Genomic DNA, 25,785 nt, shown 5'->3' on the forward strand with positions numbered 1-25,785 from the left:
TTCTATTCTAGCTGTAATTTATAAGGTAGGGGGTCTTCTGCTCATACAAAAGCTTGACTAAAATTTTCTGCATTATATGACAAGAGGACGTTTTCCCCTAGGAGTTCAAGAATGCCTCCATTGTCTGTCTGTATAAAGAAAAGGGAAATAGGTTGTCCTTTGAGAATCAAAGGCTGCATGAGGGCGTCTCTCTCTTTCTTAGTCATTGCTGCCAAGATTCTTGTGAAAATCTTTCTTAATAGGCTGATTCTTCACCTGGAAGATGCACAATCTACCTGACAGCCAGTGTGACTTCACTGAATAGGATAAAAAATGGCTCATGAAGAATATGATGCCTAACAACTTCTATATTAATGCCAGGAGCAGAAAAGAACTCTGTACACAATATTCATCAATCAGACCAAAGCTTTTGATTCCATTAGTCATGAGAGGTTGTGGAAAATCATGGCAAAATTTGGTTGCTTGAAGAAGTTAATCAGTACTTCAGTTTCATGATGACATTTTTGCATGAGCGCTGGATAATAGACATCTTCAATGAGGATGAAAATGGCATCAAGGAAGGCCACTATACTGATAATAAATTATTTAACTTGAAAACACCACAAGTTAAGACTAAAATTGAGGGAAAGTTGTAAACAAAATGAGTTGAACAGACAGCTGTGAATGATTTTTGTGACTGAACAAATTAAAGTTGGAAGTAAATTACAGAAGTCCTTTAATACCTGAATAATAAATTTTCTTCTGAAGCTGTTGAGAAATATTGAAGATTTTTGAGTAGCTAAAATTATTGCTTTAGGAAGATTTTTCTGGCAGAAGTGAGCAAAATGAATTAGAAGGGTAATACCTGGAGGTATGGAAATTAAGTGGGAAGCTACTGCAGTGATAGCAGATATAGTATTTTATATAAAGCTTTGCAAGCAGTTATTCCCAGTTTACAGATAAGAGAATTGAGGCTATATTCCATCTATAGTCACTCATTAATATTGAAAATAGAATAAGAATCAAAGCCTAATTGATTTCAAATCATAAATCATAGATTTAGAGCTAGAAGGGACCATATAAGTCTTCTATTCAAATATCCTTCATTTTACAGATGAGAAAACGGAGATCTTTAGAGATCATTGCCCATAATTACATAATTTTTAAGTGACAAAAGATAGAATTCAAATCTAAATCCTCTGACTTATGTCATACTGTTTGCCTTCTACTGCATTACCCTGAAATAAAGTAATGCGCACCCAAAACATGATAGTAGCTTTAACAATGGAGAGGATGAATTAGATCTAGCTAGATACTAGGAGGAAAGAATCAGTAGGATGTTATAAGTCAAATTTTAATGGAGATCATTAACCCATACATAAGTATTCCTTTAGTTACATATTAACTGAGTTTTAGAATGTAATATTATATGTGTTTTGTTATATTTTTATTTACTTTGTTAATTTTTTCCCCATTTTAGTCAGTTACAGGGAGTGCTTGGAATGTTTAACACCTCTGTTGTGATTAATTTTATGTAGAGTACCCAGGGAAAGGAGGAAAAAGTGACCACTAAATTGTAGTACTACAAGTAATGGAAGTAGAAAAGTCAAGAAGGATCCTAGAATCACAAAATTACAGCTACAAGAGTCATTAAAGGTCATTTAGTCTAACCTATTCATTTTAAAGAAGCCCAGATAGAAGCTTAGTATAATACAGAATCTAGTCTGTTTCAGAGTCAAGCCCATTTTGGGCTCAAGTTCCATCTTTCACAATTACAGATCCTGTGACTCTAGCAAGTCACTTAACCATTCAGTTACCCAGATAATTCTCTAAATACAGAGAAGGTGTCAATCCACATTGATGGAAGGAGTTTCCTCATCTGGGAATTCATTATACTAATGAAATCACAGTTCCAATTCCTATGTCTAACTCTATTCTAGGGAACTGAAGTGATTTGATACATTTTTCACAGTTACTAAGTGGAAGAACTTAGCTTCAAATTCAGGTCCACCAACTCCAATCCTAACACTCTTAAGTTGAGTCTATTATTTCTTTATTAAAAAGTTTGCACATATTCATATATATATATATATATATATATACAAAACTTACATATTAATGCATATATACTATTCACATATAAACATGCAATATTATATGTCATTATATATTATGTGTATTTATATATGCATGTTATAAATTATGTATTATATATCATTCATATATAGAAACACATACATATATGTATATTTGTATATATGTATATAAAATCATTCACATATGTTGTCATGTGTTGAGATTGAGGTAGTAGTAGGTATCTAATGAAAATATCCATCTGACAGGAAGATACAGGTTTGAAATTTAGAAGAATTTGCATCAGTGTATACAGATTTAAAAATCCACATAGAAGACAAAATTGGAACCTGTTCTTTATTTCTATAGTCATATATCTTCATGATATGATACAATTTATTTGATTTTTCTCTGAAAAGTCCTTACTACATATTTATACCAACATTCATTTTTTTCCTATGTTTAAAACTATTGTAATGATAATATCATTTATATGTTGCTAGGTCCTTAATGACCAGTGTGAAGGCACATTTTCTTGTGTGACAATCACTCTGGCATTCTTCCTCCTGCTATGGTTGAAATGCTATCTTGGTCTTGCAAATATATTCTACAATATCACAGTCTTGCATAACTGACAATAAAGATTCTGGAAGATTACCACCTTAGGAAGAAAATATGTCTGTATGTAGCATTAAGAGATCCATATAAATGCATTTTTATAGACATCTTTGAGGGCACAGGATATTTTCACTGAATGTCACTTTTGAACTGCAATTGCTTCTGAAGTACCTTTGTGTTCTTAGATTATTGCACAAGCCATGATCATTAGAAACTGGACTAAATTCAATTCTATACATGTGCTTCTATATAACTAATCTATATTTGAATATAATAACAGTCTCCTAAATTTAGAGCTAGAAGTGATCTTAAAGGACATGTAATTCAACTCCTCTATTTTATAGATGAAGAATCAGAGGCCCAATGAAGTTAAATGATTTTTTTCCGTAGTACATAAATTACAGAGCTGGAACGTATACTCAGATTCTCTAACTCCAAATTCAGGGCTCTTTCTACCATAATATATTGATTCTAATTGTATTTGATTATTGGTTGTAGAATTTGTAGATCTGGAATTTGGATATTTGTGGAGTATAGAATTTGTGGACATAGTAGAATGTGGGATATAGGGGGAAAGTATCTATCTATGTAGCTATCCTTTATATTTAAATCTGATTTTTCAAATTAAAATTTAACAAAAATTTTAATGTACTCACTGTGGGCAAGACATTGTATAGTGCAACAAAGATACAAATATGAATGGGGGTAGAGGAGGTTAGACATGTGTGTTTTTGATGAAAGTGATATAAAGCAGAATTCTATAAATACAGAGGAGATGCCCAGAGTAACTAATGTGAAAAATCTAGGGAGGGCTTAATCGCTTTTCTTAATTGAAGTGATTCTTGAGTATACAAATATGACTGAAATAGTATAATATATATATATATATATATATATATATATATATATATATACACACACTCTTATCACATAGAGAGTGATCTCAATGAATTATAAAGTTTTAAAATTCAGCAGAACTTCTGAGGTCATACATTACTAGTCATGACTTAGTCCCTGAATACTCTGCATCTTCAAAAGACTCATTCCTTTCTTGCTTTCTTTTTTTTTCCTGTTCATCTAGTTAGCTGACAAATCTTGCCATATTTTTTTTCCTTCAAAATATATCTTATATCCTCATCTTCCTCCAAATTCTCAGTGTTGCCACCTGTAGTTTAGTCCCTCTCTATATCACCTATTGATTATTACATTAATAATTTAATTAATAAATGAGAACACAATCTGGACTCAGAAGGCATATGACCCGAAAGTTTATTTTGTGGTATTCTGGTAGACTTTTTTAGGGTCCCCAACTCTGATGTATTTAGAAGCAACATAGTATAGAATAGGATTTCTAAGGGGTGTGTGTGTGTGTGTGTGTGTGTGTGCACGTGTGTGTGCCACAAGCTGCTGGAAGTACCAACAGCAAGAGTACTAACAACTAAACATGAACTAAGCATGTCAATATCAATAATAATTAGTTAAAATGGGAAACTGCTGGATGGAAATCGAAGGACCTCTCTGCCACAGTCATAAAGCAGTTGATATAAAGGTGCTTTTCATGATACTTGCCCTAGGTGTCAGAATTCCTAGTTATAGTTCTGATAACAATGATCAACTCCCTGTTCTCAATTATTTTGGTCTTCTCAATAGTATCTGATGCACAATAAGTGCGTCAAGTCAATGTTTATTGAAACAAATGCTGAGGTAGTTGCTGTTCAGTCATTTCAGTAATATCCTATTCTTCATGACTCCATTTGAGGTTTTCTTAGCAAATATAATTGGAGGAGTTTGGCATTTCTTCCCCAACTCATCTTACAGATGATGAAACTGAGGCAAATAGAGTTAAATGATTTGCACAGTAGTACATAGTAAGCATTTAACGCATCCTCATTGATTGATTGATTATTCTTCTAGCTGCCCAGGACTGAAAATATTATCTCTTTAAAAGATAATATTTTATCTTCCCTCTCTTTTATCTGTATATCCAGTTAACAATGAAATATCATTGTGCCTTTTCTTTGAAATAACTCCCATAGTCATACCTTCTTCCTAATTCGAAAGTTAGCCAACTTTGTCTAGGCAATTTACCCATAAATTCTTAGTCGTTTTTTCTTAACTTCATTTCCCTAATATTCAATAAGGAACATCAATTACTCATTTCCTATGAATCATCTTGTTTAAATTCTACCTTGGTTTAAATTCTAAAAGCCATGTTCATCCTGGGATTATGATGGCTCTGATATTCTCTACTTGTTCGCTGGAGACTGTCCATCCTCTGGCAGAGGTCAGACTAGTGATGATTGTTATTGACACTTTCCATATTGCTTCATCTCTGCAGATGAACAGATGATTTCACTCTCCCAGACTGTCTGTCAGTCTGGCACCTTCCCTAAGCAAAATATTTATTTTCAGAAAAGAAGAATCTGAAAATAAAAATAAGACAAAAGGGGCCATAAAGTTTGGTTCATATGTATGTAGATAAGCCAACCTATTTTCACTGACCTGCATCTGGAATAGCTTCTTATCAAGTTCCTTATTTCATCCATAACATAAAAATACAAACTGTTGTGTAACTTTGTCTAAGCTCATGCATTATTGAACTAATAAATCATAGTGGCTTTGAAAGAACCAATATGCTCCAGCTGCCTCTCATGCAAATTAAGTGCATGTGCTAAAAAATCCTTATGGAAAATCCAATGGCTAGAAATATTGTGCACAATAAATATCTGTGTGTTTTTTTCTTACTATTTTTCCAGAATGTTTGTTAGTCTATCCTTTAATTGGAGCTTGAAATATTAAAATTCCAAATTCAAAGTTTTTGTTTTCTTAGGAGGAAGGACTTAAGTGTTTCCCAGGTTTCTGCTTACATCACCATATTATCAATGTCTGCAAGTTAGTCCTAGGTTTTTAATTAATTCCCTTCAGCATTTGGGACATCTGTAATCCTTGAGTTCTTATTATGTTTAAAAAAAAACAGAGCAGGACTTGATAAAGTTTGCATAGTGCATTGGAGAAGACAATAGACTGAGATTTGGAATCCTCATTTCAATCCCTGTCGGGGGCAAAACATTTAATACTATAGGTTCTTAGTTTCTTCATATATTAGATGAGTAGTTTGAATTCAATGATTTCCAAAGTCTTTAGACACTCTAGTATTCTAATAGTTTAAGGAATGCCCAAATAGCTCTCATTACTTCTTGCTTGGATTATAGCAAAAGTTTAATGCTTCCAATTTTGTCCTATCAGTCCATTATATTCTGCATAGTATTCTCAGATTGTTCGCTTTCAAATATGATTTCATTATGTCCTTCTCCTGTATTTCTCATTTCTACTATGTCTATATCTGTGTGAATTAAAGTCAAACTCTTTCTGATATTATTGACATAAACCAATTTATCACAATTTCCTAACATGATCCTATTGAAATAAAAATGTTTTGCTGTATCCCACACAAGTTTTGCTTATTATCACCTACCACTGCATCTCATGCTTGTGATTCTTCTCATATCTGGGATGCTGTCCTTATGTTGTTTTACTCTTAAATTTCATATCTGAAAGATTCACTTTGTCTAGGAAACTTCCTTGACTAAAACCTTATAGAAATCTTTCCTTTATTTTTTTTTTGGGGGGGTACTTCAATGTTCTCAGCACTTCTCACCAGACTGATATAATGCTCTCCCATAAGTTCACTATATAGTCCAACCAAATCATTATTTCCCATTTACATATTTTATTTAAGTAGTTTATACCATAATGGGTCTCACTTGAATAAGTTTTTGTGTCATCATCTAATCCAATCCAAAAAGAATCTACTATGATTAAGAGTTTGATTAAGAATCTACTATGTAGAAGGTAACCATCTAAGAGCTAGAAATATAAAGAGAAAAGAAAACATAGTGTCTGTATTCAAAGAACTTAGATTTTTACTGGAGACTACAATAGATAAAACAATAATTATATACAAGATTATTTGAATGAATAATCCTTTCTTTTTCACAACAAGGTAGCTGATGATCCAGTATATAGAGAACATTGGTTCTGGAATTAGGAAAACTTGACTTCATGTCTGGCAAGTCACTTAACATCTGTCTGCATCAGTATTCTCAAACATAAAATGAATATCATACCTTTTTCATCACATCTTCTTGTGAAGATCAAAATAAATATGTGTACAGTACTTTCCAAACATTTAAATGATATTTATATATAACATATATATATATATATATATATATATACATACAGATAATATAGTGGATTATCATTATTTAATTTTTCTCCTTAATTTTTCAATATTTTTATCTCTTCTTTCCTGAACCATTAAAATTGCCTTCTAATTGGTCTCTGTTATTCTAGTCTCTATCCATTCTAATTCATCCTCTTCACATCTGCATGTGATTTTCCCAAAGCATAGGTTTGATGATGTCAACTGCCTACTCAAAAAAGTACTTTATTAAGTTTAGAATATTGGATTTAGAGTCAAGAGGAAACAATTCAAAACTTTTCACTTACTGTCATTTAACCTTTTTGTGCTTTAGTTTCCTTATTCATTGGATTTGAGGACATCTAAAATCCTTTCTAGATCTAAATCTATGATCCTAGATTAAAGGTGGGAGTCCACTTTCAAAGTTATCACAAATCACTTAAAATAAAGGAGATGTCATATCCTGATGCCTTATCAGGTGAGAACACATCTCAATTACTTAGCCTGGATATGGGATACATTTTTTAGCTGAGGACACATCTCAATTGCTCCCTCTTGTGTATTTGATCTGGACAGCTCTCTAGGAATGCCAGACAGTCTGTTAGTATTGGCTGAGGAGCTTGGTCATATCCTCTGCGGCAAGTATAACTATCACATTAGTTGAACTAAGAGATTCCAGCATATGATAGCAAAAAAGGAGAGAAACTTCCCAGGATATGAAAGCAATTGGGGAATAGGTGAGATGAGTGACTTTGTTATCCTCTTCTTCCTTTTTTTCCCCTTTCTAGAAGAAGGTTTTATAAACTTTGAAGGTTCTAGAGAACACTGTACTTCCATCTTCTAAGAGTTAATAACCATCAGTGTCTGTGTCAGGAACTACGAATAGACTGAACACAGTTTTAAGATTTCCCCAAACTGCTCAGTAGAAATCTTATACCAAACATAAGGAGAACATGTTGAGGACTCTAGAAAAAAAAAAAAGACTTTAGTCCACAAACTGAATTTTCCCTTTGTTACATGTGTTCTCTAAACTAGAGTCCAGATTCCAGTGTTCTGTATATATGCAGGAGAATGAGAGTTCTAAATGGATATTTTGTACGTTGTTCTTACTGTTCTATCTTAGTAAATACTCATTTCTGAAAGTTAATTAATCCTTGATAACTATCTGATTCCGACTGTAGGGAACAGATTGATTCAGACTCTTTATGAAGACCATTGCAAACTCTTTGGAATATCCTTGAGGGATAACTTCTAGGTTTCCTTATCTATATCCTTGAGGAGATATAATAACCAGGTCTGGAGATTCCGTTTCTTAGTTCAAGTAGGATTTAGGGTCGTAGCTCCAGAACATCACTACATTATAAATATAGGAAAAATTATTGATACTTCTATTTGGTATCTTAAGGCCTTCACAATCTGGTTCCAGCTTACCTTTCCAAGTTTATTAGTATATTATTTACATTCCTATAATCTACATCATATACCAATATGATTGCTATTGTTCCTCATTTCTGGAATGCATTCTGACTTTACTTCTTCTTATAGTCTCTGATTTATTTCAAATATCAGGAACTGGGAATGTCTGGGCTCAAGTTCTTTCTCTGACATGTACTGATTGAGCAAGGTATATAACCTTTCAGTGTTCAAGCAATTCTATGAGACAGTCAGTTATAAATAAGGTGCTGCCCTGTATTGTGGAGGATGTTTCTTTATCCGGGAGTTCCCTATACTAATATAATAATGGATCTAATACATAATTTCAGAATTTTATATTTACTTATGTATAAACAAATTTTTCCTGAGTAGTAAGTTTTTTGATTGAAGGGGCTATTTATTTATTTGGTTTTTTTCTAAGCATAGCACTCAGCACAGAGAGTGAAATAAATGATATGGTTAATCAACCAACTGAAAAGCATTGTGCACTTATTATGCATCAGAAACCCTTTTAATCCTTAAGAATACAAAGACTTTAAAAAAAATCTTTGCTGACAAGGAACTTATATTATAATAGACATAGGTTTCAGAATAGTTAAGTCTTGGATAGGTTGCAATTTGCATTTTTGGAACTTATACCAAACTATTGAAATCACAAATCCATCTGAGAAATTGAGAACCTGAGAAAATGTACATATAATCTAGTCAAAGTACATAAGAGATTTTACCCACTTAGCCTCCTATATAAATAACCAGATACTTTATGGATGGCATTTGATAAATACTTCTATTGTTTGGTTGTAAGAGACTTGTATAAGCATTGTTAGAATTATTATTTTTGGCAGTCATAAAAGTTTTATGTTACCACGTCCTTAAGGTTATGGTTGGTCTAGCCACTTTTGCCATTTTTGTTGATTAATAATCTTTTGGTTTCTGTTACATATGTTGTTTGTATCATTTTGCTAAATGTTTTTGAGTAATGTGATATCCACTTTGAGAATTACGATCTTTAAATTATATTCTTAGGCAATTTGGTTAGTGGAATATAGAAACAATCCTTGAGTGATCCTGGATTTCTTTTCATCCCCTTCTTCTTTTTTCTCTTCTTTTTTCTCTTTTTCCTCCTCCTCCTCCTCTTCTTGCTCCTTCTCCTTTGTTGTTTTCAATGTTTTTCTGGCCTATCAGATAACATGGCTCAAATCCTAACTGCCTGACAATCTATGACTGCAGACAGTCTTTCTGGGTCTCAGTTTCCTTATCTGTAAAAAGTATCATCTAGACTACATGGTATTGAGCTCTCTTTCTGACTTTATGATTCCTATAGCTAAGTTTATATGATCTCTCATTCTAAAGATTATAAAGAACTCATTAACTCCTGTCTTCAACTTTTGTTCTCTCAATCAGTCATAATGTCACTATTCAAGACAAAGATTAGAATGAAATTAGATCATTCTATTTGCTTCATATTTTCCATTCACTGGGTCTGTTAACATTATTGTTATACATAATAGTAACATCTAAAAGTCATTTAAGAAACTAGTTCCTATTATTTTGATGTTAGACATTCAGGACCAAATGTATTTCAAAACTGCATGTATCGATGTCAAGCTTCCATTTCTAATCCACACTATATTTCTTCTGTTGACTAAGGAACTTTAACAACAGTGCTTTTATTAGAGAAATTCAAAACCTAATAGCTAATCTTGTAATGATAAATTTTCCCTATGGATGAGAGTGATATACAGTGGTCAATGGATACACATTTACTGCCTTTCCAGAGTTAAAGGGCATACAAAAGCTATTACCATTCTGCTATTAGCCTTCTAGAACCTATGGTGAATTTCTTTGCATCTTTAGTGGCCAGGATATGTTACCAATTCTAAATATAAGGCAGTATAATTGGAAGAAAAGGTAAAAAATTAGATAATTGTTTTGTTGATAATTTTTATTTTTATAACTTTAATTTTAGAGTATTTCCCTCTTCTACGCTATAACAAAACATTCCCTTTTAATAAAGAAAATAGACAAGAAAAATCAATTGTCAGTGACTGTATGTATTCCAATTATTCAGTATCCAGTATTTGCCTCTTCCTCAAAGTATGAAGGTATGTTTCTTCAGCTGTCCTCAAGAACTATATTGGTCATTGTATTTCATCAGTTTTTATCTATCTTTTAACATCGTTCTCACTTATATATTATAGTCATTGTGATTATTGTTCTTTCTTCTCTCTGTATCAGTCTTTATGCCTTCCCATGTTTCTCTGAATTCTAAAATTCCATGTTATTTTTATTATTCATTACATTCAAATCTCTCAATTTGTTCAACATTTCCCAAGTTAGTGCATACAAATCCTTATAACCCCCATTTTTTTTTTTTTGTAACCACAAAACATTTCTATGGATGCCAAGACTTCCTTGCTGGTAAATTTTTACAAACATCAGATAAATAAGAAAACTATAATAATTATGTTAACATATTTTATATTCACATAATGATTTTGTTTAGGAAGTACCTTCACATTACAGCTTTGTTTGATACTTACAACAATCCTATTATTATGGTAACATCAGAGAACTGTCATTTTATATTGGAAGAAACTTGCTCAAAGTCAGACAGAAAGGTAGGGAACTAAATTCAGATATGCTGATTCTTAATTCTGTCTTCTTTTAAATATATTTTGTTGCAATGAACTTTGTTCTCTCCTTTGATATTTACTATATAATATTATTCAGATCTCTATGTTATATATGTATATGATATAAAAATATAACACAAAAATTAATACCTGTACAAAAATAAACTCTGAATGGGCAATGAAAAAGGAGAAATTAATCTATTTAGCTGCACAGATATATAATAAGGAGAACAGAGTCTGTGGAACTATGGGTTTATCCAGTTTAAGGTGATGATTTGTCTTTGGAAGAGAGAGCCTACTTGAAGCATCTTTTGAGATCCTGCATGTTGGGTGATTTGGGCTTGGGGAGGAGGGATGATTTCCTCTTTTCCCCACCGAGGCTGTACAGTTTGCTAACTTCTTTGCAGAGATGCTGAATAAAGTCATCTTGGACCTGAATGTATCCCAGAGTATCTTGGATCTGAAAGGACCATTGGTCTTTTTCTATGTGAACAGTCCTTGAATATAGTCTGCCTGTATTGAGTTCATAATCCCCAATAAACCACTTGGTCAGGAAGTGCTGAAGCCTCAGATATATGTGTGTGTGTGTGTGTGTGTATACACACACACACACACACACACACACACATATATATGTATATATATATATATTATAAAAAGAAGTGGTTACTGAAATTTACATATGGATAAATCTTTAGATCATCAAGAATAGCCTTAGCAGATCTGGGAGATTATTTTCACTTTGATAGTATAATCAGTTAAATATATATATATATATATATATATATATTGTATTACTACTTCTAGGTATACTCACATAGTTTTTATTGGTTAAAATAGTAACTGAAAAGATAGCTTATTTTGGATTGCTCTGCATATACATATATTAGAGTCTTATGCTATTAAACCAACTAACCAAACTGACTTTAAGAGTACAAAAACAGGAAAGTCTATAAGGAAGATTTCCTATATAAGAACTATCAATGTAAGTCATTATTTAGATTAACTTGCTATTATAGCTGGAGACTGGGACTCTAAAATTATGTATGAAAGACTCTGATCTTTTAATGTATTACTCCTTTCATGTAGATCAATGTGTGGCTGGAATGTTGTACTATTTTATCCCTTTTAAGAAAAGTTTATTTATTTTCAATACACATTTTTAATGAATTTTGTTGGGAGAGAAAAATCAAAACAAATGAGAAAAACCATGAGAGAGATAAAAAAAACCCTGAAAAAAGAAGTGAACCTAGCATGTGTTGATTTGCATTCAGTCTCCTTAGTTCTTTCTCTGGTTGCAGATGACATTTTCTGTCCAAAATCTATTGGGATTCCTTTGGATCACTGAACTACTGAGAAGAACTAGGACTTTCATAGTTACTGACATTATTGAATAAAATGTATTCCTGGTTCTGCTTGTTTTACTCAGTATAACTTCATGTGAATCTTTCTAGGCTTTTCTAAAATCAGCTTGTTCATCATTTTTATAGAACAATAATATTCAGTTACCTTCATGTACCACAACTTGTTCAACTATTCCCCAATTGATGGGCCTCCACTCCTTTTCCAATTCTTTGCTACCACAAAAAAGCTGCTACAAACATTTTTGCCTATGTGTGTCCTTTCCCTTCCTTTATCATTTCCTTGTGGTACAGATCCAGGTATGACTGCTGAGTCAAGGGGTATGCACAATTTTATAGCTCTTTGGACATAGTTCCAGATTGATCTCTTGAATGATTCAATCATTTCACAATTCTACCAACAATGCTTTCATGTCCCAGTTTTCCCACATCCCCTCCAATATTTATCATTATCCTTTCCTGTGATCTTAGTCAATTTGAGATGTATGAGATGGTATCTCAGTGTTGTTTTAATTTGCATTTCTCTAATCAATAGTGATTTAGAGCATTTTTTCATATAACTATAAATGGTTTTAACTTCATCATCTGAAAATTGTCTGTTCATATCCTTTGACCATTTATCAACTGGGGCACCTTATGTCTTATAGATTTGTAATAAAGGATCTAAACTATGTGACCAGAAACTCAGTCAAATGCAAAGATTGATACAAGGAGTTTTAGCTGTGAGGAGGTGATATGAGCAAATGAACATCAGTAAAACAGAAGTGCTAAAGTGTTAAGTAAAGGGAGTGTTTCTCCTCAATAGGGTTGCCCTTATGACACTAAGATAATGTGGCATGATGTGGTTCTTACATGGAACCTATCCTTGCCAATGTGAGAGCCTGATAAAACAAGTGACTCAGTCTAGAGAATATCAGTATTCACATACCTGGATCAGAGCTATATATACATACATATATATATATATATATATATATATATATATATATATACATGCATATGTGTATGCTTATCTGTACATGTAACACAATCTATGGAATGTGAGTATACTTTTAAAATTAGGTAGGGAGTCTAGTGAACTTGCTTATGTATCTATTTTAAGTGCTCAGAAAAGCAAAATATCTTAATCCTGCATAGTAAAAATCTTTGGATGCTATGGTATTTAATCTTTTGATATTTAATCAGCATAAACATGAATTTGAAAGTAACATTGTTCCTTAAATGCAAAATAATCATCATAATAATTGTATTCCCCAAATTTTATAGTTGGAAGGACTTTTTGAGATCACATAATCCAACTCCCTCATTTTTACAAATTGAGAAACTGAGGCAAACTTTAATGTCAAAACCACAAACACGCCTTTTGAATGGCTGCTATTTCCTCTCTTCTTCATATCCATTTTGAAGAAAAAAGTGAATCTTAAAATTCATCTTGGGCAACATCAAAGAGAATCTTAATTAGGAAAACAAATATTCCACTAAATGAAACTTCTTCTTTCAACGTATCTACTGAAATCCAAAAGGTGGGAGAGGAGAGGATTATACACTCAAGATGAAAAGGGACTAGAAGAGATCCTTTGGAAGTTACATGGCAAGAAAAGATTAATATGCTAAGGAGGAAGAGATCTGAGCCGTCACACCTCACATCTGGCTCTTACAGATTTGGCAGCCCCTTCTGCCCTAGAGATGAGAGAAAGAAAACACCTTCGCCAACACATGCTATTCTATTGTTAGAGATAATGACACAGTTTTGCAAACATGCTGATTTCATTTTAAGGAAAGGACCTTAGAATTTAAACAAGGTTGATATAACAATAACAAACCCCTAGAAATGAAAAAAAAAGGCCATTTTTATTCCTGATACTCAACACCTCTAAAGGTGTTAGCAAAACAATAACAAGTACCTGACAGGTTTTTTTTTTAATGAGCTTAATTAACAGTATTCATTTTGGGGCTCTGAATTGTTACAAACACAGACACATTCATGCACTGAAACCTGCCCCAAATCCAGAGAAATAAAATCATTTGTTGGCTTGGTTTTATTTGCAAAGGAAGGTTCAGTTGCCCTTTTTATTATTGTTAGAGCTCAAGACAATGTTTCTTTACTTATGAGCAGATGTTTGAAATCCTCCAGGAGGTTTCTCTAAGACTATGGAAATGAACTTGGCATGGGTACTGGGCTCCCAGGTGGAGCGGGTGCACATGAGCCTCCTTAGAAGTGTTAGATCAAGGCTAGTCAGAGAGAGCAACAGAGCCTAGCCACCAAAAGCCGAGTGCTTTGGTGAGTGACAGGTACAGGCTCCTTCTGAAGCATAAAAAGGAATGCTAAATGATCTCCCTGACAGAATAAATCTTCTGTTTGTTTGGTCTGGACCAGATGTGCTACAGGCTGATGTGGAAATGTCTGCTGATGCCAATTTCACTTTAAATCACAATTTGGCAGGCAGGTTAGTTTGGAAAGTTGCAGTCCATTTAGCACTTTAAACAGAAATGTTATCCAGTGGTCCTCTTGGTTAATTTGCGAGCCCCCACTAGGGTCTAACTAGAACTCTAAGTATCTGTCTTCTAGAGAAGCAGGTTGTTTGATGTAAAGATCCTGCCCTGAGACTGGATGGAAAATATGGCTTTATACTCTATCTGCTCCGGCTACCAGTCAATCATTTAATAAGTAATTATTAAACACCTAAAATGTGCTTTTCATTGTGTTAGGCTTTCATACTGCAGACTCAGAAATGATTTTTATTTTGCATGTATCTTACTTTAATGAGTAATGTATAAAATAATTACATTTCTTAGATCAGGGTCAAATGCAGAACTACAAAACTGCAGGTGAGATCAATTCTCTATAGTTTAAGAGTTCAAGATATTACAGGGAATGATCTGAGAGACCAACAATTTTTATCCAAGTATATTTAATTTAAAAATATGTATGCTTCCCAGGACAAGGCATGAACTTGTACTCAAAAGAAATCAAGTTATGATTTGGAGTATAAAGACAGAAAACATTCTTTTTCTCTGAGATCAGATAATTATGCTCTTTCTTTCCTCTTTTTCCCCCAGAAACTACTTCTTCATTATCTTTTTCAGCAATCCTTCTCTCACAGAAGCAGGCCTCAGGGCTCTGTCCACAGAGAAGGGATTTCCCCTCTACTCCCGTTGTCTGGATGCCTTCATCTGCTGTCATTTCAGGTTCCATATTAAAAATAGTTATTGAGAGAGGAATTTTAGTTATTTAATGGATGAAGACAAATTTTTATTTCTGGTAGTTAAAAATATAAGATATTTAAATCATTCTAATTCTTGATCAAATTAAATTTAAAATGTTTAATTTTTTTCTTAGTAATTCTTAAATGAGACTTGGTTTACTTCATGAAGAAATACAAAAACACTCTTGTTTTTAAGCAACTTTCTCATTTTCCATAAAATACCTAATTTATATTTAATTGTCAACTGCCATTAGCACATATTGATGTGTGATTATGTCTAAGATTGCATTAACATGAATTTTCTTGGTATTCATAAAGTAGGTAAATATTCTATTTCTGTCATCTCCATAATTATTTCTTTCTGATTTGAGTTTTCCAGGTTGAAGATGGACCTTTGATATTTTTACCCTAACCATCTTTTCACTGATTATTTTTATAATTATCTGGTAGAGGCTCATTTTTATTCATTTCTTTAGTTTGCTATTCAATTGTATTTGATAGCCTTCCACGCTATTGATTGTTTTTCCATTTATTCCTTCATTTTATATATAAAACTTCTCATATCTTTATAGTTCTTCACCCTATAGAATAGTTTCTTAAGGAGACTGGTTTGTTATTAGTGATCTTGGGGAAGATGAGTATGGATTTCTGTTAGTTATATGCTTTATCAAATCTAGTAGGAATCTCTTGCTAACAAGGTTTGTTATTAATTCATTCATTCATTCACTTTTATCGATCAGTTTTTGATAGAATGGGTTTGATGAGTAAACTAGAAAAATTAATGATGGGATCTGTGCTAGTATCTAAGATACTGGTGTTCTAGTCATGCCCAGCAGTGGGAGAGAAATATTTAACAATCAGCTCTCTTTAAAAAATTATGAAGGAAGGCACCTTTAATTTTAATCTGTATTAACACTTTAAAAAATCACTTTCTTTAGTCTAGAAATCAATATATCAATGTCACCTCTTCATTTCTGGCATTTGTCATTTTCTAAAGTATAAATGTTCACATTAAAAATTTAACAGTCACCTTTTCTGAGTGTATTTGAACTGGCTCCATACAAACCTTTGATTCTGTTAGTCTTCATTGTTTTCTTATTATTTCAGTAGTTTTTATCTTAAATCTTTAGTTTTTTTTAATCAAATTTGGACTCTCATAGAGTTTTTTTTGACCTGTCCATTATAATATCTCTAAAATGCACACAGAAATAACTGGAATACTTCATTTACTAAGACACCTTCATGGAAACTCACAGATGTTGTTATATAACCTTCTCTTTGAATTCTTCACAATCTTATTCAGGCTTATTTTACATTAGTTCTGTTTATATACTCAATATTCCATCCCTGTGATCTCTTTATTATTCCTCTATACATATTATTATTATTATTATTATTACTAAAGCAATTAGGATTAAATGACTTTCCCAGTCACACAGCTAGGAAGTATTAAGTATCTGAGACCAGATTTGAACTCAGGTACTCTTGACTTTAGGACTGATGCTCTAGCCACTGCACCACCTAGCTGCCCCTAATCATTTCCTTAGCTTTTTAATTTTTCATAGTATCTTTCTAATATGTGAAGTATTATTTCATCTGTTGTATTATTTCAAGTCTCTTCAAGGCTCATCTCAGGAGATATCCCCTTTTTGAGGACCTTTTCTGATCCCTTAAATTGTTAGTTTTCTTTATCTCTCTCCTAACATTATTTATATTTGCTACTGTTGGTGCTTCTTCCTAATCTTTCCTATGATGAAATTATGATTAAGGAATCAATACTCATCATAGCTTACTCTGTGTGCTTCTAGAGAATTGAATTACATTGCTGCAGAGATATGCTTGGTTAAGGGCACCTAGGTAATGCAGTAAATATAGAGCATTGGGCCAGGAATAAGGATGACTGGAGTTCCAATTTGACCTCAGATATTACTTGATGCATGATCATGAGCAAGTCATAATCCTGTTTGCCTCAGTTTCTTCATCTATAAAATTTAAAAAATGGGAAAACATTCTTTGCCAAGAAAACCACAGATGGGGTCATGAAGAGTAAGACATTATAGAAAAACAATTGAATGATTGGTTGATCATAAAGGTAAATCAGGTATTGTAAATTGAAAGAAATTAAGGGAAATCTTGCTGCTATTAAGTAGAATAATAAAACATTTATCCTACATACTTGAATAATTTTTGATAATCTGTTTTTTATCCCTTAATATTTTGCCTTTCTCTAAATACTCTAGAGGGATATACTAAATCTTAGAGCTGTGCCTTTGAATTTATTTATTAATTCCATTAATAGTTATATTGATTAAATAATTTCCCAATTTCTTCTCATGTATTATTATATTTCCAATTGTTTGCTTCTGTTTCCCCAAATTTTTTTTAAAGATTATATATGTGTGTGTGTGTATAAGAAATAAGACAATTAGAGCTGGATTGTTAACATTAATTAACTAATTAACCTGCTGCCTCTCAGTCTGCTTGTATCATCATTATCCTCTCACATGAAGAGATCCATTCGACAGGCCTGAGTTAGACCTCCAGCAACCACTGGCAGGTGGCTCCCATATCACAATATATGGTGCCCAAAGATGGGACATAAGAAACACAAGAAACAAAGAAGCAGCAGCATTGGAGAGCTGTTTGTGAACAGGATCCTCACAGACTTCCTTTGGTAACCCACAAAGAAGGAAAGGGAGAAGAAACTCAGAAGACATTTTAGTAGGGATAATTAAATTGGCCAACACATTAAAGGGCTGAGCCAAGAGACTGATGAGAGACTTAAATGCCTGTTCTGACTATAGACCTCTTCTCCATTTGAAAGTTTGCCTCCATGACATCTCACAAGCTTTAATACCTGCTATAGTGCTGTTTGCACTCCTTAGTTTGCAGACTCAGATATCTTAGCATGTGGACTCAGATAATAGCTAATGCACAAACTTACTGAAAATGCTGTGGGGGAAAAATAATCGTATTTCCATAAAGCAAAAACCAGGGAATTGTTAAGGACAATGCCTAAGTGAAGGGGCAGGTCAATTCTCTGAGAGCCTCCACAGCTGTGAATCATAACACTTAAAGGAGCTACAAAGCAGCCTTCACAGATGTTCCTTGTGGATTGGGAATGAAATAAATTGGAGGCAAGAGGGAAGAGGAAAGAAAGGTCAGAAAATAGCAACTTTCTCTCAGTCTCCTTGTATCATCATCATCATCCTCTCAAATCTACAGGTCTGAGTTAGACTCCAGCAGCCATTGGTAGGTGGCTCTGGTATCACAACAAACTTCAAGCTACAAAAGAGCCATAGATTGGACACTGTAGTAAATGCTTTATTATCTTAATGTAAGCACACTCACCTTAATCGTTACGTTTGTTTGGAATATTGCTTAATTCCATGTTTTCCCTTAATTTGAAATTTACTTTGTTCAGAAATCTATTTACTTCATGGTACTGGTATGAGGAAGAATAAATTTAACCAGGCTTTTGGGGTGCTTGGTAGCACAATGAATAGAAAAGTAGACCTGAAATCAGAGGGATGGTTTAAATATAGCTTCAGGCACTTACTATTTGTGCACTCCTGTTAAGTCACTTACCTCCTATTTGCCTCAGTTTCCTCAGCTCTAAAATGGGGATAATAATAGCATCTATCTTGCAATACTGCTATGACAACAAAATAAGATAATCTTTGTAATTCTGGAACATAGTAGGTGTTGTATAAATGTTCTCTCTTTAAGTATGAAAAAGAAAGGAAAAGTATCCTTTATTTCTTAATAAACTCCTCAATATTTGTTTCAACAATAATAGCTAACATATACATTCAATTTGCAAAGTTTCCATGTTATATCAATTGATCCTCAGGACAATCCATTGAAATAGGGGCTATTTTATATATATATATATATATATATATATATATATATATATATATATATATATATATATAGTGTGTGTGTTATTTAGGCAGAGAAATATATTGTTTTGCTTTTTTAATCATGTATGTGGCATAAGTTTGAATCCTGGACTCCTAAAGCAGCATTCAGAATAGATTTTGCTCCTTTGGTTGGAGTTTTCAAAAGAAAACATGTTTACAAACATACACACACAGAGATTTTCAAAGGTACTGCTGCTAATTATTAAGTTCTTCATCCAAAATATGTAATTAATAATCACAGTTCATTTTAATATACCCTGGCAAATAACTATTCAGTTACTTTATTCTCTTGAATTAAATTTGCCTTGGGATGGCAAGGTAACCTCTCAGGGCTCTATCCACCCTGTCTTTTAATTAAACTGAATCATAGCTACATGGATCTGCCTTTTATATATGAGTGAAATTCCTATTCTTGTCTTCTTCCTCTGATATGTCTGCATTTCACCCCCAGGTTATTAAGTAACAAGAGGGCAAAATTGGGGCAGCCAGGTGGTGCAATGAATAAAGCACTGGGCCCCAATTCAGGAGGATCTGAGTTCAAATTGAGCCTCAGACACTTGATACATATTAGCTTGGGCAAGTCACTTAAATTTACCAACTCTATCTATCTGTCTGTCTGTCTGTCTTCTATTGTAGAGAAATAAAGCATGTATGGTTTTTTTTTTTTAAATTGTGGTTATTTCTAGGCCTAAGATGTTAGGGGAATAAAGCATGTGTGCTTCTTTTTTTGAGTTGTAGTCATTTTTCTGCCTATAATTTGCTCTATATTTAGATGGTAAAGCTGACCTTTATCAGAACCCGTGATTGACGGTCAAACTAATGCATATAAACAACATTGTTCCTTTCTGGATCTGGCTATTAAAAAAGGATTGTGTTCTCATTTCAGTCTCATTTCAGTGCCCCTTCTTTATATTTTAGACAAGTTATCTAACCATCCTCTAACTCTGATTTTGCATTTGTCAAATGAAGTTAGTTACTGTTCTCAAATGACATAGTCATATTGCTGGAAAGGCTGTTAGAGACTGTCCAGGGCTAATCATGATTTTAATAATAATAATATTATCATCATAATAATATAATACAATATAAAGAAACTGAGACCCAGATTTGTGTCCTTTCCATTGTTCCACAAAACATTCTCAATCTAACCCATTATTTTAGAGATAAAAAAAAAAACTGAGGCCCAGATAGTTAAATTTGCCTTCTTCTAAAGCCACATGCTTAATATTTGTATAACCCAGACTAATTGCTACTCAGTTATGCTTCTTTTGTATGGTTAAGACCTGAAGTTAGTAATAGGAAGGAAAAGAGGAAAATTGCTTACCTCTGGAGAGCTTTAGCATTATTCAAGTGCCATTTTATAAAATTTTTATTTCAGTGAACTAAAACATCTTCTAGGAGATTAGTGTTAGAGCCTTGTACTTCTAAAAATTGAATGATGTTTCCTAAATTGATACATGGTCAAAGGATATAAACCGACAATCTCTTGGGATTCAATATTAATAGGGACTTTGCTGTACAACCATTATAAGATTGACCACATAAAAAGAATTTATTTGTAGTAGTTGGTTTTAAGTTAATTCCACATTCATTTATTTCATTATGTGCAAAACACTGTACTAGGTTCTGAATTTTTTTTTTTTTGTCTTAAGGGGAGAGAAGTTGAAGAATGAACTGCTAACTCTTGAAAACAGGTGGGAGTTTCTGTGAATATTCAGTACTTGAGTATGTATATAGGGGAGAAGGAATGAGGTAGAAGAGATGACCTGTAGTAAGTCATGAGTCTGTGAAGTACTGAAAATCAGCTTGTCTGTCTCATGTGATTGGTATCTAGGCTGTAAGTTAGTGGTTAGATTTCCATGTTCTAATAAGTGTTTTTCTTTACTATTGAAACAAAGTTATCAGTTGACTGATTAAGCTATCTATATTCACTTTGTACAATTATTAGGATAACATTTTGGAAATAGTAGCCAAATGTTCCCTAATTCCCTTGCATGTAAAGTGGAGCAGAAATAAGAAAATGATGCAAACAATAAAAAGAGTAAAATAAACAGAACAAAAAATCAATCAAAACTTTGAGTAATTATAAAGAATAGAGTTGACTTTGGAGAAGAGATGAGAAAATGTAATTCAGTTTTTTCTTTGAAGAGGCAGAAAACTACAGATAAGAAATTTGTCATCCTTTTTAGTCCCCCAGGGTCAATACCTTGGTGCCCTCTTTAACTTTTTACTCTTTTTCAACCTCCATATCCAATTTATTGCAAAAGCCTATTGATTTTAATTTCCTAGTCTCTCTTTTATACACCTCCTTCTCTACTCAAACATTACAATTTATCAAATTCAAGTCCTTATCACTCAGAGTTGGATTCTTCCAATAACCTGATGATGGGTCTCTTTGCCACAAACTTCTCCCCACTCTAATTTATCGTTGGCGCAACTATCAAAGTGATCTTCCTAAAGCATAGGTCTGCTCACATTATAATCTTTCCATACTCAATAAACCCTAGGGAAACAATACAGATTGTACAATTTAATAGGAATCAGATGATTCCCATAGACACTGTAAGATAATAGTTTAGTTTGTAAGTTTGACCATATAAATCTCTTCCCTGTTCAATGAATCCCAATGACTCTGTATTAGTTCAAATGTAAAATCCTTTGTTCAGCTTTCAAAGACACTTATGAGTGTCTCCACTCACTCCATTAAATTTTATTGTCTTCTACATTGAATACATTTTCCCTCATTTACTCTGCAATCCCATTACAGTGACTTCCTTGCTGTACCTCTAACAAAACATTGCTTCTCCTAAGTCAGGGTATTTTCATTGGCTGTCCTCCCTGTGTGGAATACTCTTCCTCTTCATCTCTATCTCTTATAATGTGTTGGTTACTTTTGTCAAAGTGATTTTTTCCTTTCTTTTCCTTTTCTTTTTTCTGGGGGTTACAAGATCTCAATCTCTGGATAGAATGGAGATATGTTTAGAAATGATGAAGTAAAACAAAATAAACATTTTTAAAGGGCAAACACAAGGGAATTGGACTAAATGATCAATGAATTCATTTCTAATTTAAAATAGATGATCCTATTAATTTAAAATGCTTGAAATAGAAGAAAGGTGAAAACATAGGACTGGCATGACTCCTAATGGGAAATGTCAACAAAAAAATCATATTATTCTGCTCAATTCTACCAAAATGTATTAAGCTCCTATTATGTACATTTCAGAGTGCTAGGAACCTGTGATAGACAAATTAAAAACAAAATATCCTCTTCCCTACAGGAGCTGGTAGGGGTTGGGGCCATGGAGGAAAGAGGGAAATGGAAGGAAGGTAATAAGAATATATGTATGTGTGTGTGTGCTACACTTTACATCTCAACATGTATTCTTCAATCTAGTTGCCTTCTTTGCTGTTTCATAAACAAGACACTTTATCTTTTGACTCCAGGCATTTTTCCTGGCTGTTTCTCATGCCTGGAATGTTCTCCCTCCTTTACTAGCTGATGCTTTTAATTTCCAACTAAAATCCTACCTTTTACAGAAAGTTTTACTATTCCCTGTTAAGTCTAATGCCTTTATTCAAATATTTTTCTATTTATCCTTTAAACAGCTTGCTTTGCATATATTTGTTTTCATGCTGTGTACTGCATTAAACTCTAAGCTGCTTGAAGTAAATGCCTATCTTTTGCCTCTTTTTGTATCCCAAGCACATAGCACAGTGCATGATACATAGGTATTTGAAAAAAATTTATTGATTCATTCCTTACTTCAGGTTGCATAATGTCATAAAAGTCTTCCCATGCTTCTCTGAATTGCCTTTATTTATCAGTTGCTCCAGAGTAGCAATGAAACATTTCCTTCATGTATCACAATTCATTTAACCATTTCTCAACTTTTGGCATATACTTGGTTTTTTAACTACTACAAAAGAAGTTATGAATATTTCCAAACTACCTCTTTTTTTTGCAAAAGATGAAAAAGAAGCCCAGAGAAGGAGTGACTTAGTATCTACATCCTCAAGAGACATACCACATACATACTTAAAAGTAGTAGAGCTAGAATTTAGTTAGACCAGGTTTTCTTACTAAAGTTAGTATTCTTCACCAATTATTTGTCCATTGTATTGTGTTTCTGCCAAATCATCTTTTGGTAAAGCAATCAATTAATCAATTTTCAGCCACAAATCCTCTTGTATGCCTGCCTTATCACATCACAAGGAGGGCTTTTATAGTCTTGTATTTACAATGCGTTTGTTTTTTTACAATTTTTTTTTTAAGTTGACTATGTTGCACCTGCTACTGGGGCTCAGTTTACTCTAAAGGGAAAAAAAACTATGGCAATTGTCAAAGTCATTTAAAAATACCTTGAGGAATATTTGAGACCTCATAGAGAACTCTGAAACCTCTTGTGTTTTGGAGCAATCCCAAGTCTACCTCTAAATTTCCTTTATTTTCTTTCTCATGTTCTTAGAAGATTTCCATGAAAACGAGATCTTTATTTCTTGAGAGTTCATCTGCTCCTGCTGTTCAGAGAAAAGAAGTGCTTAAAATTTAAGTTCTACAAATGGAATTAGAATGTTTCTCAGAACTTCCCACAAGGCACAAGTAGCTTATGCAAGTCTACAAGGGATTCAGGCACTGTTGCCTACCAGCTGCTGTGGGGACCAGATTTTGCTTTTAGCTCTTTTCTTTTGGACCTCTCATGGAAGAGAACAGTCATTATAACTTACATGGTAGTCAACTTTGGGATGATGAGACCAGCAACGCATCTTCTTCTCTTCATTCTGTCCCTAACTTTTGGTTTGGATTTATTTGTCTAATTTTTTTAAAAAAAATCATCAAATTTCATTTTGATTGTACTAGCATTTATTACTCACTGTAATTATCAGGGGATGCTAATATACCTTTTAAGTGATATATGTGAAATGAGGCTATGGGAATAGATGATCTCTAAAGTTCTATAATCTCTAATTTCTGAGTCTTTAAATTAAATTGTACTAATAAATTTAATTAATTTAAATACTTTGAATTATATAATTATTTTATTTGATCATCATGATGATTTTGAAATATAAGCATTATGTTTGTTATCATTTTCATTTTACAGATGAAGAAATAAACTCAGTTTAAATGTTTTGCTCAGCTAATAAGTATAAGAAGTGGGATTCAAAATCCAATTCTTCCTGATTTCAGGTTCAGCGTTTTAGCCACTCACAATGCCACTCTACCACTCAATTGGGATTATCTCTTTATGTCACTGTCTTTTTAAAAATACCTTTTCCATTTTTTCTAGTTAAGGAATGCTACACATTAAGTTGACAAAATATTTATAGTTAAACTTGAATTTTTGTATGTGGGTCAGGTTTTCCATCATTTCACAAATCCATTGACTGATTGTCATATGAACTTCCTTAGGGACTTACTAGACAGGTTCTTTCTGAATAAGCTATTCAATGAGAATATGTTTGGCATTTAGGTCATGGATTAGATCAGAGAATGTTAAAGCCCATGCATACCTTAGAGATCATCTAGTCTGATCCCCTCACTTTACTGATGGATAAGCTGTAACACAGAGATGATGTGATTTGCCAAAAACCACATGGCTGGTGCAGCCTAAGTCAAAGGCATTTAGGATATGAGATTGCAATTTATATACTAGTGAACATATCATGAAATATCTCTAATCTGACCAAGAAGATATTAGTAACAGACGTGATGTCTGAATACTAAAGAAGACTCTTTCAAGATATGGATACAAATATTATATAATGAAGGTTACAAAAAAGGAAAAATATTTTTATTTGGGGAATGGTCTTATGATTTCATTGATATAGGGAATTTCTACAAGTTTTTTTAATTAACTTGTTTTCAATGAAAAAATAACAAAAAAATCCAAATTTTCATAAGAAAGATTAATAGTCAAGCAAAAATAATCCCCATGTTGTCTATCTTTAAAAATATATATCTTATTTTACATTGAGTTTATCAGCTGTCAAGAGTTGGGTGGTATTCTTCACCAAAGGTCCTATGAATTTGAAGTTGTCAGTTTTACAGAAAGACTGCTTACTGGCCTTTATGATTATACTTGAATTGCATTGTATTCGTGCATGGTTCTTTTAAACCATCAACTTATTTATTATTTTCATAGCACAGTGGTATTTAATTATATTTATATAACATAATTCATTGATGAATTTCGAAGGTAGACTATTTCATATAAAAGAGACACAAAAGGAAGAGTGGAAGGAAATGAAGAATGCTTGAAATTTCCTGTCATCAGAACTGGCTCAAAGAGGAAACATAATGCACTATCACACATGTTCAGTTGGGTATAGAAATCAATTCTTCCC

At 32.9% G+C, this 25,785-nt stretch overlaps 1 pseudogene; it reads right to left on the reverse strand.

Annotated features, from left to right (window-relative positions):
• Window positions 1–25,785, reverse strand: part of LOC116423606 — a 74,877-nt pseudogene that overhangs the window by 38,769 nt on the left and 10,323 nt on the right.

Source organism: Sarcophilus harrisii, chromosome 4 (genome assembly GCF_902635505.1).
Source record: "Sarcophilus harrisii chromosome 4, mSarHar1.11, whole genome shotgun sequence".
In the NCBI taxonomy this organism is placed as follows: domain Eukaryota; kingdom Metazoa; phylum Chordata; class Mammalia; order Dasyuromorphia; family Dasyuridae; genus Sarcophilus; species Sarcophilus harrisii.